The sequence below is a fragment of the Alexandromys fortis genome, unplaced genomic scaffold, assembly GCF_014885135.2.
Source record: "Alexandromys fortis isolate MF-2015 unplaced genomic scaffold, M_Fortis_MF-2015_v1.1 scaffold_297, whole genome shotgun sequence".
Taxonomy (NCBI): domain Eukaryota; kingdom Metazoa; phylum Chordata; class Mammalia; order Rodentia; family Cricetidae; genus Alexandromys; species Alexandromys fortis.
Window position 1 is genome coordinate 1,141,834 of NW_026068220.1, and position 8,312 is coordinate 1,150,145.

The following is an 8,312-nucleotide window of genomic DNA, read 5'->3' on the forward strand; positions in this document are numbered from 1 at the left end:
TACAAAAGAAGGAGCTTAGTCCTACCTCAACTTGGTATGCCATGTTTTGTTGAAACCCCTGAGAAGCCTGCCCTTTCTGAACAGAAACAGAAAAGTGGATAGAACAGCAAGGGAGAGGTGGGAGGGGCGGGATGGGAGGAGGGAAATGAGGGGAAACTGTGATCGGGATGTAAAATTGATGTGGGAGTGATTTCTTACTAATAAAGAAACTGCCTAGACACATTTGATAGGCCAACCCTTAGGTAGGCGGAGTAAACAGAACAGGATGCTGGGAAAAAGAAGCTTAATCGAGAGTTGCCGTGATTCTCCCGCTCCAGACAGACACAGGTTAAGATCCTCCCTGGTAAGCCAGCTCGTGGGCTACACAGAATATTAGAAATGGGTTAGAACAATATGTAAGAGCTAGCCAATAAGAGGCTGGAACTAGCCGGGCCAGGCAGTGTTTGAAAGAATACAGTTTCCGTGTAATTATTTCTGGGCATAAGCTAGCAATGCAGGCGGCTGGGTGCCGGGAACGCAGCCCTGCCGCTCTTATTTCAACATAAAATAAATGAAAATTTTTAATTAATAAAAAATCAAACAGTTCCCTTCTCTGGGTGGAAATTATTCAGTCCCTGTGATGAAAAGCCTCCAGTGCTCTCTCCTGACTCCAGCATCTGCCACTTCATTTTTTGTTTGTTCTGGGTCCCCTGTTGAGCTTACAGTTCTTATAGATGCTGAGACTGTTTCTGGCAAGGGTTTCAATCAGAAAACCTGAGTGCAGCTTTCCAGAGCGTGACCCTTTGCCCCCTGTGGACAATGTGCACATTTCCCCCCCTCAGAAATGCATGCTTCCCTGGTGCAGACCTGCCTGCCCTTCCTGTCAGCCCAGCATCCATGAATTGGAAGATGTAGCAGTTATTTATTTTCAGGCTTCTTTTAAAGTTCATCTTCCTAATGTAAATTTAAGCTCTGAGACATGTAGAATTTTATTAATTTTTATGCTCTGAGTTCTTAAGACAGTGTCTGATACTATAGAGACACAGTGATATTAATAAACCATTTTACTATCTTGAAAAGTTCACTGAGACTTTCCATAACTCTGTGGGATTTGACATTATTTTTTTGCTGAGCCTATTTTCTCATGAACAAAACTGAAAAAACTTATATAGCTGTCATAACTGATTATATTTATGGTATCTACACAAGTAGGATTTTTAAGGAGACTTTTAAGATGGGTCTTGGGTGATGGACCTCTAGGAGTATCTCAGCTACTCACAAGGGTAAAGCAGGAAGACCAGCTTGAGCTATAGAGTGTTTGCAAGGCCAGCCTGGCCAACTTATACCCCGTCTCAAGGCAGCAAGTAAAAAGAGGGCTGGATATATAGCAAAGTAGCAAAATTTAATTTAATTTCCTATAGTGCAGAAAGAAATTTTAAAGGAAAAGTAATCAAATAAATTAAAACAGGTACCATTAGCTGATGTGCAATGACACAGATACAATCAACTTCATCTCTAAATAGGAATTCAGTACATAAGATACAATGTTGGAGCCTGTGTGGGTCCAACACACATAATTCTTTTCCCTAACTGGACTGGAAAGGAGTCGTGAGGAATAATCAGACACAGCTTACACTGTCATGATAGAAGGGCATCTCAGGGTCTTTTCTCCTGACAGTCTCCTGAAGATCTCCTGATGATCTCCTGAAGATCCCCTCTCATTTATTATCCAAACACCTTATATATCATCACATAAATTGAGCGGGAAAACACATTAGACTCATATCCTAGGTAACCAGGTGAATAGACTTTCTGTCAAGTCCGTCTCTGTATGCTAGCTTTCACTAGGCCTAAGTTAGCATCTCTATAAGATCCTCCAAATTACAAAGGGAAGGAAGCACCAAACCTCCTGAACCTTAAGTCATCAGCTTCAGCCAACACCTCTCCTCAGGTGATCTACACTTATAAAAATAGAGAAAGAGGAGCAGCACATCCTGGCTGTTGTTAGCAGAGACAGTTTGTCTGCAGAGCTACATGATCAACTCAGACTGGGCCTATAGTTTTTGTGCCATAAAGAAATATGGGCCTACAATACAACGCACAGCATTAGGGAGGAGGCAGCGTCAAATCTCATGGATATGTATCTACAGCAAGAAAAAGAATGTGCAGTTCAGGGAAGTAATCCATCTTCTTTCAAACCAGCTCCCCATGCCTCTCCACTGGAGACAAAGATAATGGAATTTACCCTACTCGTCTTTGGAGCAATAGTCTCACAAACTCATTCTGTCTTCTTTGCCTTTACTCCCCACAATTCACAAGAACACAGAGATTCCTAGTTTGATGTGGGAGTGATTTCTTTCTAATATGTTGCTTTCATTGGTTAAGTAATAAAGAAACTGCTTGGCCTCTGATAGGGTAGAATTTAGATAGGTGGAGTAAACAGAACAGAATGCTGGGAGAAAGAAGCTGAGTCAAGGAGTCGCCATGGTTCTCCCACTCCAGACAGACGCAGGTTAAGGTCTTTCCTGGTAAGCACGCCTCGTGGTGCTACATAGATTATTACAAGTGGGTTAAGAGGCTGAAACTAATGGGCCAGGCAGTGTATAAAAGAATGAAGTTTTAGTGTAATTATTTCTGGACCCAACCCAGTCCACCAGTCTTATTACAACACTAGCTCATTAAGGATGTGAAAGCATCATTTTAGCTAGATTCTCCCTGCTGGACCAGATTTCTAAGCATGTAAAAGGTACAGAAGACAATACATCTCTTCTGTGTCCACATCTGCCAGCACACTCTGCTACTCACTAGGGGGAAAAAGTCTCCATTTGGAATTTACTATTCAGGAAAATTGTTTTCCGTTTAATCACTTCTGAATGATCAACAGCATTAGAGACGTATTCTTTTTACTGAACAAATTTCCTGTTTCCTTATCATCATTCTGAACATTCTAGACTTACTAATTGATAACCATGCATTACATGTAACATTTCTCTGTCCATTCATTGACCACATAGATTTACCGTGGAAATTTATATTATCTCTGCATATTTTATGCATAAAATTATGAAGAACATATTTGTTAAAGAATTACAATGTTTTTGCTCATAAGTTGTGTAATTAGTTGAGGGAAGTAAAAAGGCAGGGGAAAATTCAACTGAATTATAGCACAGTCGGGCTCATGCTGATTTCCACGGCAGTGTAGAGGAACTGGGAGCAGGGGAGGATATCAGGTAATACTATGCAGAAAATTAACAACTGTAGAAGAACCTGAACTGTGACTAGAAAGTACATCAGAAACAGATACATAAAAGATACCAAGGCAGATGTACAACCAAACCCAGAAGTTGACAGGTTCAAAAGAGAAAATCAGAAAATAGCAAGTGCTGGAACACCATGGGATTCAAAACCAGCCATCTGGAAACAAAATCTCTGAGCTCACAGTCCATGTCCCCCAGAGAATGGTTGCAGCTTGTGAGCACGTGACCAGCCTTTCTGTGCCTGGATCATCATAAAAATAGCCCCATAGGATTGTCATTAGGATTAAAGGACCTCATATATGCAGGCTCATACCATACTATTTGGTGTATAGAGAGCACTGTGGAGTTACAGGACTCTCCCAGCAGGTGTCATTAACAGGGCATAAACATCCAAGATGTCCTTGAGTGTTAGTACTGAAACGGTTCTTATCAAGGCTCACTTCCACAGACACCACAATTTCCTTTAAAGATAGCAATTATCTACTACTCAAAACCCCAACATAAACAAAATATGTTTGCAAAAAAGCCTCTATTACTTTAAATTAAAATACATATATAACCCTGCTCTCTTCTCCACGATGAATTTCATAAGGATAATCCCTGTCTGGTTGGTTGCAAAGAACTGAGTTCAATATTGTCTGCCTTCTTTACCATGAATTATATCTCCTACAAACTCTGAAGCTTTCTTTAGAAAATTTAATCCACACTTTTTCTCATGTCTCTTTTTTCTTTACTCCTTCAGATAGCTATTCATGGAGTGTATAAACAGATGCAACATCGAGCCTTCACATTAACTCAGAGGTGCGCCTGGGGCCCCATGTTAACTACAGTGTCACACTGCATAAGTTTATCGAATTAGAAATAAATATGCTACAACATAATAAGGAAAGAAAATCTTCCTACACTGTGTTGAATGATGTTTTCCTCATTCTTTGTTTTGATTAAATCTTTGCATCACATAACTTTGGTTCTCTTTTCATAAGCATAGTCAGGTTTGCTGATAGTATAGCTCCATGAGATAAAAGAGTACCGTGTGTAAAAGTGGCAGTGTTATTAGCACTAAAGTCAAATGTGCATATTTAATACATTAAGCTGCTTGGGTTAATTGTAGCTTCATGAAGCAAGTCCTTGGTAAAGCACCACCTGCATCCCCTACCTGTGCTTCCCTCCTCTTACAAAGGGATACAGCACTGTGATAGCACATGCATATGAAAATAACTTTATACTGTTAAATAAACTCATTTTAGGGGTATGTGAGGTTAGGAAGAGTGTTCCTCTGTGGGTTGGTAGCACCTGTCATCTCATGGCTTATGGAAGAGGGGGCATTGCGTCTTTGGGGCTCCCTTCTCTCTAAGGTCCTGTCACCTGCATTCAGCCAAAAGGAAAGGCAGCAGGAGGCATCATTAGTCTGCTTAGAGAAGAGCAGGTGCAACATTCTCTTGTATCCTTCTGGCTCGTGTGTTGTGTGTCTGTTTGGTATGCATATGTTCCAACAATATTCTATATGTAATTATTTTAAAATGTGTTGCTTACTATGAATATATATGAGGTAAATTATGTGAAACTATTTTATAACCTCATAATTCTCTTAAATAATTACATGAAATGATCTTTAGACTCCTTTATTCATGTATCTCTATTAACTTGTACCTGTACATTTTGTTAAAATCATATCAAGCTCTGAATGCATTCTTAGGCAAATTGATCTTTGCCATATATAAAAGTTTATATTTAGGGAGTATGCCTAGATAGTCAACTACCAAGTGAGATGACATGGACTTAAATTTAATGTGAATTTAATCTAATTTAATACCTGAAAATTTCCACTAACTGAAAAATGAAAAAGCATTTCCCTTATGCATTATTAACAATAAATATTTCTCACAAGATATAGTAAATATATTTCTAACTGGCTGCTTATTCTTTTTTTGTTTGTTTTTGTTATTATTAGTTTGTCTTTTGAGACAGGGTTTCTCTGTGTAACAGTCTTAGTTTTCCTTTAGCTAGCTTTGCAGACCACCCAGACGTTGAGTTTACAGAAATCCACCTGCCTCTGCCTCCTGAGTCCTGGGATTAAAGGTGTGCCACCATGCTCCACGCATGTTTATTCTCTTTTGTATTAATTTTGTAGTTTATCTATAACCTTATTGTATTTATATTAAATATTTTCTCTGTAAATTTCTTTTTACATGCTTATAGCATCTTTTATTCTGTGGAAATAATTTTGCTATATTTTACTATGTGTGTTATTCAACTTAATAATCATCTGTTTTGCCTAATAATTTATTTTTAGAAATATCATCTATAATTCAAGTTTTTAAAGTATGTTTTTTGGTTTTCATCATAATTGCTGTAATAAGAGCAGTGGGGCTGCGTCCCCGGCACCTGGCCACCCGCATGGCTAGCTTATGCCCTGAAATAATTACACACAAACACTGCCTGGCCCATTAGTTCCAGACTCTTATTGGCTAGCTCTTACATATTAATCTAACCCATTTCTAATATTCTGTGTAGCACCACGAGCTGGCTTGCTGGGAAAGATCTTAACCTGCGTCTGTCTGGAGTGGGAGAATCATGGCAACTGCCTACTCGGCTTCTTTCTCCCAGCATTCTGTTCTGTTTACTCCGCCTACCTAATTTTCTGTCCTATCAAAGGGCTAAGGCAGTCTCTTTATTTAACCAATGAAATTAACACAAAACATAAGACTCTTCCCCATCACATAGTCATTATTTTTATTTAAAAAATATTTCCCCTCCGTAACTATAAAACTAATAGAATATGAAAGAATATGTTTGACACAATAACAATGGACTCCGTAGTCTTGAAGTCAATTCTATTGACCTCAGGTGACAACTGAGTGCATCTGATAGTGCTGTCCTGGCAGAACTGAGAGGAGCACCATGGAAGTGTACAGAGAGCAAGGCTACGAAGACATCCAGTGACAATATTTCCTTCTCAAGAAGAGGTCCTTGAGCTCACACTGCAGAACAAAGACTGATGAAGGGAAGATGAACCTTTTACCAGAAACAACACATGCACATGTGATATAAAATAGAAAGTATCTGTGCAATGCACTATACAGTCATGGAAAGCTCTGCTTTGAAGCTCAGTCTGTGACATAGAAAGTGAACTGATATTTTCTAAACACCTGTAGTTAGCATCTACTTTAAAGTCATTTACTCTTTATCTCAGTTAAGGTTTCTATTACTGTGAAGGACACCATGACTATGGCAACCCTTACAAAGAAAAACATTGAATTGGGGCTAGCTTACAGTTCAGAACCTTAGTCCATTATCATCATGATGAAAAGCACAGAGACACACAGGCAGACATGATATGGAAGAGGAACTGAGAGTTCTACATCCAGATGAGCAGGCAGCAGGAAGAGAGAGAAACACTGGGCCTGGCTTGAGCTTCTGAAATCTTAGAGCCTACCTGAAATGAAACACTTCTTCCAACAAGGATACACCTACTAATAGCACCTCTCCCTGGGAGCTTACGGGATCATTTCATTCAATCCACCACAGTCCTTTAATCCAACATCTCCACTTTGTAAAACACCATTATTATTTTGATTTCATGAATAAAGGAGTTGAGGACAAGAAATGAATGTCATGACAATGATCAAATAATTTATAATTGACCCTAGCATTCAAGTTTGCATGTATAAATAAATTATTTGCTCTTTCAATTAACTTATAATGTTAAATAATTACATATTAGAATCACTATGTTAAAAACATCCTCAATTATCAATGTCTCCTTTGTTGTTGTTGTATTGTTTTATATTTTTTGAGGGTTTCACTGTGGCTTTGGAGTCTGCCCTGGAACTAGCTCTTGTGTACCAAGCTGGCCTTGAACTCACAGAGACCCACCTTTCTCTACTTCCTAGTGCTAGAATTAAAAGCATGAACCACCAACACCCAGCTGTCTCCTATTTTATATTAGCTAAATATTTTATTTATGGGCTGTTGTTTCCAGGTGAATAAATATAAACTCCTTATTTTTTATCTAATACATTTTCATAATTTGAAATCATCAAGTTAAATAAAACTCAAAACAATTTTTATAAAGATGTGGCTTTTTTAATTTTAAAAAATTCATGTTGAAATCATTTTCTGGATAATTTAAAAGCTAGATATGTATAGTGCCACAGGTTCATTAAGTTGTATTTAATGGATACTGAGATAATACATTTTTAAATAGGTAATACTTCTCCAAGAATATAGTTGGTTTATCCTGATGGTGATCATGTCTATCACTTTAATTGCCTCTGGAATCAGCTAGAGTGGAAATAAAAAAATCTCCTGTTATCAGTGCAAATAAAAGTGATCATGATTATACAAACAAGATGGGATTATACAGCAGGAAGATTAAAAACGCTGCTTTAACTTCCCAACTCCACCGCTGTCCATCACTATCAACTCAGGTAGCCCTGTGCCCAAGGAAGAGGCTTGAGTGGATAAGGACATGTGACACAGCCCTCTGTTTCCTTACTTGAAATAGCATTTGGGACACGCAGAGTCGTCAGTATCAATACCAGGTTTTTACTCTGAGATTCTCCCTTCCTCTCTGGGGATTCATTTCATCTGTAGTGAGTACTTAAAATGTATGTACATTGGTCTATTTGTGGGACTCCTAACAGTGGGATTAGGGCCTGTCTCCAACACTTGAGCTGGCTTTTGCGAACCTATTCCCCATACAGGGTCGCTTTGCCCAGCCTTAATACAAAGGGAAGTGCTTAGTCCTATCTCAACTTGATATGTCATGCTTTGTTGACACCCATGGGAGGCCTTCCCCTTTCTGAACAGAAATGGAGGAGGAATGAATGGGAGTGTGGCAGAGGAGAGAACAGGAAGATATGAGGAAGGGAAACTGCTGTCAGAATGTAAAATAAACAAAAATTCTTAATAAATAAAAGAAAATGAGATTAAAAAATGTACATGCTACTATAGGGTGTTGTCATGCTGTTCACAGGAATATTTACCAATGCACAAAATGCAAACATGAAGGAAGAACACTCATGCAAACATAATTGTACATTATACCTCATTTGGGGGAAAAATAGTGTTTCA